Here is a 6,000-nt window from a genome sequence, read left to right on the forward strand (position 1 = left end):
GCAGTTCCCAGGTCCTTTTAGGGTACAAGAAACTTCGGTTCACGCCAGGAAACCCCCCACCAGCATCATTTCTACTTAGGAAGGATGGAAGCCTCACTGCTCTGAGGAACAACTCCGGGGCAAAAACACTGATGGTCCTGTGGCTGGAGGTCCAAGAGCTGGCATTCCAGCAGATGCCCATGGTAACTGGAAGCAAGTCCTTCCACGCTTCAAAGTCAGGGGTTTGGCCGACTCTGCCGGACTTGCACGGGATATAACTGAATGATTCTGTGACCCATAGCTCACCTTGACCTACCTAACAGCTAAAAAGAATTGAAGTTGGAAATCAGAGAAAAGTTGTCTTTGTAAGAGTATTTAATGAGCAGTGAGCACCCTTCCCAGCCCTGTGCTGGAGATGTATTCTGTCTTCATCTAAGCCCAGTGACGGGACATCAAGGAACCATATGGAGTCCTTCCCTTGCGTTACCTGGAGTTTGAAGGACACCAAGAACTTTCAACCTCCCTCTAATGGTGCCTCTTCCTAAACAGGAGCTGCTATGGTCTGCGCCAGAGACGTAGACATGTCCTCTTCTGTCCAGGGCAAACGTGCATGAGTGTGTCCAATGAATCAGACATGAGCCACAGGAGAGGAAGGCCCTTTGCAGAACTGCTTAAATTCTGCCCAAGAGATAGATCTGCCCCAGGAGGCCTGATGACCCCAACCAGCGGTGAGTGGCCAGACCTAGATTCCTAAGAGCAGAGGGAGAAAAACAGAACTGGCACTCAGAGAAAATGTAATATTCCCAGTACAGACCCAGAGAAACCCACAAATGTACCCCAATAAGTGAAGTCAGTTTTGCTCATCTACTAACTTGCTGTAGTCCAAAGTAGTCAACACTTGATTCCATGAACACCGGGCACACCAGCCCTTTCCTGTCCCTCACCTCTCCTCCCTCCTCTGTTCAGACCTGGAGGGTCAGAAGCCTCATCTAGTAAGCTGGGGGCAGGACAGGAGGCAGAGAGAAACAAGGTGTAAAACTGAACAGAAGCTTCCCACTCACTCCCCACCCAATGTGCACACGAATATATTAATGTGCGTGAACTAGATATATTCATTACTAAAATGAGGCTATTCTTGAAGCTAAAAATGACAGGAGAACTATTTAATTGTTAAGAATGAGCTAGCTGACTCTGTTGGCTCCCCAGGACTCTCTCGAAGTGTGAAGAACAATCGCCTGGCAGCTGAGGGGGGGAAGAACAGAATTGTTAAAATAATAGTTTTTTAATATGTAGGAAGACGAAAAGGCATTCAGACCCGGGGAACAGGGTGCCCAGCGGTGTTAAAGGGGTGAGAGTCTGAGGAAGAGCAGGTGGGTTGAGGCGGCCAAAGCAGAGGGCGTGAACAAGGGAGGTGGGGCCAGCTCACAGGGAAGCCTGTTTTCCATGCTCTGAAGTGTGTCCTTCATTCTGCTGGAGACGCAGCTCTCTGAGGAGGCAGAGATACAGTCTGTTGGGTAATTGCAGAAGATAACCCTGGCAACGGCATGGACAGAGACTGGAGTCTCTTTGGAGGTCACTGCTGTGATTCACGTGAAAGATGAAGGCCTGGATTAGGAGAGCTGTGGCTGGAACGGAAAGAGCGTGGATCTGAAAACCTGTCTGGAGGCAGCATTGTCGGGAACTAGCCACTCTTTGGCTAGAAGGAGTGGAGGAAAGAGAGAAGTCAAGGGTGACACCTTCTTAGAGGCTGGGCAACAGGTAGCTGAATGTGCCAGGAGCCTAGATAGGAAATAGAGGAGGAGGAGGAACTCGGAAGGAAAATAATGAGGTCAGTTTCAAACATGGTGAACCGGAGGTGCTATTGGCAGGACTTTCCTGGGAAGACGCCTGAGAAGCAGCTAGAAGTCTGGTCTTGGAACAGCAGAGAGGTTAAGGCTGGTGAGATGGATGCATCTGTCCCACCTCGGCATCCTCTGCAGGAGTGGCTCCAGCATGAGGCACTCATCCACACTGGAAAAATTCTTCCAATTACTTTTTGGCACATCTTAGAAGCAGAAGAGAAAAATGGATCGCTTTTTTACATTTTCATTACATTCATTCTAAAATTATACTCTCCTGATTTCCAAGGACTTCCAGTGCCTGGTGTTGATATATAACCACGTAACTTCACCCTCTGTATACAATGCTGAATTACTTACGCCTCTCCCAGGGCTCACTCCTGACATGGGATGTCAAACAGAAATAGAACATGCATCTCCTGCATCTGGGCTGAAACCGTACAGAGAAGTCTATGGGCGGCCATAAATAACCCCGCATGTTCCTGGAAAGGAGCTGTGTGTGCGGACAGCGTAGGGTCACTGCAGATTTATGAGCGCGTCCCCCAGGCCGCGGCTCGCACAGCCAGCGCAGGGGCCCGCGGACGGCGGGAGGTCTGAGGCAGCACCACGATGAAAGGACGGCTGGTCCCAGGGCTGTGGGACACCTGGGCACCCCAGGGCCACAGGACACCTTTCCATTTTCTAGCGTTTCTACTGCTACTCTTACAGCCAGGAAAAGACCCTGAGGGTCACTGAATCCTGAGTGTGTTTTCTTACAGCCGTTCGAATCTGTCACCAAGCGCACTAGACAAACTTCTGCTATTGTGGCTACAACGTCTCCCCGCTCTTCCACAAGCGCAAAGGTCGGCCTTAGATGAACTGTGCGTGGGTGGGCACTGCCTTCCCGTCTCTTCTTGCTTTTCTTTCTCATTTCCCACACTCTTGGTTTCCTCTCTCTCTCTCTCTCTCCCCCTCATTATCCTATGAAACTCCTCTTCTTGTGCATAATCTGGAGTAAATGACTTTACCTCTCAAGCCCTTCACTTTCTCACTTGTAACATGAAAGTGTAAGACCAAGTGCTTGTCAAACTTGAATGTGCAAGTGATGCCTCTGAGGATGCTGTTAGAATACAGATTCTGATTTAGTATCAGAACACTGGAGGGGGCCCAAGGCTCCACGTCTCTAACAAACTCAGGTGATTTTCATGCTGTTGACCCGAGAACCTCACTTTAAGTATGAAAACAATCCCGGACGGCAGGGCTCCCTTTCCTTGTACCCGCCGTCCGTTGGTAGAGCCTGCGAGGAGAGCCGTGGTGGGAGTGCTGGGGATACTTCAGCCTCCGTGGGGGGAAGTTGAACGTGGTAAAATGCTTTCAAAATAAGCACATCAAATATCTGCCTTCAATGAAAGAGATGATCTCTAAGGACTATTATCATTCCATATTTTAAAACATTTGTGTTTTTCTTCAACATGGAGCATTTCTCAGAAGCTGTTTACATATGAAAGAGTCTAATGAACTCATCAGTGTTGAGGCTGAATTATGGAGGACTTTTTAGAAATAAAGAGAGTGGAAATCATAAAATAAGGGTCAAAACAAGCAATCAAAAAGGATAGACGGTTAACTAACCAAAAGTTGGCTCATAGAAAATGGTCTTAAGATAGCACTTTGGGAAGAATGTTCAAGAGAAAAGAGAAGATGTAAATAAACACTACAGTAAGTAGAAAGGGAAAAATAACTACAGACATAGGAGATGTTTTAATAATTTTAAGGAAATATTATGAGTGAACAAACACCAGAAAACGTCAGAATCCAGAAGCAATGGGTATGTTGTTTTAAAAGTATAAAAATGAAAAAATTTTAATGTGAAAGAATGGAAAACTTATTCAGACAAATAATATTTAAGAAAACGAGAACGTAATAAAAAGCCTTCTCCCCAAACTCACACCCAGACACAAAAGCCAGGCACAGAGGGACTTACAGGTGTGTATTATCAAAACTTCAAACAACAAATAACCCTTATATTATACAAGTTGCCTAATAAGAAATAATAATAAAAAGGTTGTTTACTTGACTTGGGGTGGTGAAGCCATAACACATATACAGATGATGTATTACAGAAGTGTATACCTGAAAGCTGTGTACTTTTATCAACCAATGTCACTTCAATAAAGTCAATAAAAAAGTTTAAAAAATAATGTTGAAGAAGGAAAAAATGTATAATCTAGATGTCAAAACAAAACTGGGACAATACAAGGAGAGAATATTGTAGGTCCATTTCACTTAGAAATACAAAAAAAAAGTAAAGAAAAGAAATATAAAACACTGACTAACAGAATGTAACATATATTTAAAAATAAGTCATCATAATAGTTTACCCCAGATATTGGAGGATTATTAAACATTATAACATCTATCAATCCACTTCAAAATTTAAAACAGAAAAGTCATGGTTATCTCAATAAATAATGAGAAATCACTTTATTTAAGTCAGCACATTCTTAGTAAAACTTCAGAGGATAGGGATATGAAGTTTATCTTTCAAAAACCTATAGCAAACAAACTACATAATGAAGACATTTTAGAAGGTAGGGAATAAAGCAAAGATACACATTTTAACCACTACTGTTGACCACAGTTTGGAAGGTCTTACCCAATTCACTAAGATTTAAAAAAAAAAGCAAAAGATTGCCCTGACCAGTTTTGGTCAGTTGGTTGGGCATCGTCCCACAAGGTGAACGGCCACCAGTTGGTTTGATTCCCGGTCAGGGCACATGCCTAGGTTGCAGGCCTGGTCCCCAGTCGGGGAGCATGCGAGAGGCAACTGATCGATGTTTCTCTTTCATGTCAATGTTTTTCTGTCTCCCTCTCTTCCTTCTCCTCTTAGAATAAATAAAATCTTTTTAAAGAAGGCCAAAGATTGAAAAAACAGAAAGAGTTGCTATGCTTTGGAGAGACACTGCTCATTTATACAGAAAGCTAAAGGAAATTAAACTAACAAATATTTAAGTTGATGAGTAGATGAATGAATGAATAAATGAATGAATGAATGAGATGGTTCAGCAAGATTCCTACACAGGAGGTCAACACAGAAACACAGCAGTATTCAAGCAGCACTCCTAGAATGGCAGCTTGGGAAGTTCCACACGCCTCCTCTGTCTTAGTCTGTTCAGGCTGCTGTAACAAAATACGACTGACTGGGTAGCTTTAAAACAACAGAAATTTATTGCTCGTAGTTGGAAAGGCTGAAGTCTAAGATTGTGCTGTCAGCATAGTCATGAGGGACCTCTACCAGGTCCCAGACTTCTTGTTGTACCCTCACATGGTGTGGGGGGCTTGCTGAAGGGTATCTCTGGGGCTCCTTTCATAGAGCAGTCATCTCATCCCCCAGGGCTCCGCCCAGTCACCTCCCAAAGGCCCCACCTACTAACAACAATGTGTTTGGGAGATAAGATTCAGTGTATATAGATTTGGAGGAGACAGATTCAGCTCATTCATAGCACTCTCGCCAGGGGAATAACCATTATCGGTGAAATTTATAAACACAGTAATCTAAAGTCTCTGGGAATTTTTCTAAAGGCATACAGCAAATGGAGAAACATTTGTTCACGAAAACCTACTAAATCTCAGTAAGCCAGTGGTATTTGAGTCACAACCTACTCCTTACCTGGCTCTCTCCACCCTGTCCATCCACCAGCACAGTGTGAAAGAAGTTCTACTGTGGGCAGATGTTGCCGGGAAGACAGGGCTCACTCTCACCCCATTTTCAGTCTAGGGATATAGTTACCCCTTGGGAGGAGCAGCTTGTCAGCAGTTCGTGTCCCCCAAACCCAGAGGTCTGGGCCTCCCCCACACTCATAAGGTGCAAAATCTACCCTAGACATAGCAGGCCAATAATACTTGGCCCAGGTCACCCTGAGCCTAGCTCACTTGTAGGGTGGAGGCTCTGTGGTTGAAGAAGTAAGGCAAGAAAACCAGAGATTGCCACTATGCTCAGAGTTGTGCTCATGGAGCAAGGATACCGCTCCAAGGGCAGTGGGCCATTGTCCCCGGCCCCAGCTCCAGAGCAGCAGTGCAGAAGTTCTGCTCAGTGGGGAGGCAGGCTGTAGGAACGGAGAGCTGAGCTCCATTTATCTCCCTAAAAAGTCTGACTTTACTTGCAACAGAGAGTGGAAAAGTTCAAGCTAAAAAGCATTTTGATAGA

The sequence above is a fragment of the Furipterus horrens genome, unplaced genomic scaffold, assembly GCF_987537825.1.
Source record: "Furipterus horrens unplaced genomic scaffold, mFurHor1.1.pri manual_scaffold_13, whole genome shotgun sequence".
In the NCBI taxonomy this organism is placed as follows: domain Eukaryota; kingdom Metazoa; phylum Chordata; class Mammalia; order Chiroptera; family Furipteridae; genus Furipterus; species Furipterus horrens.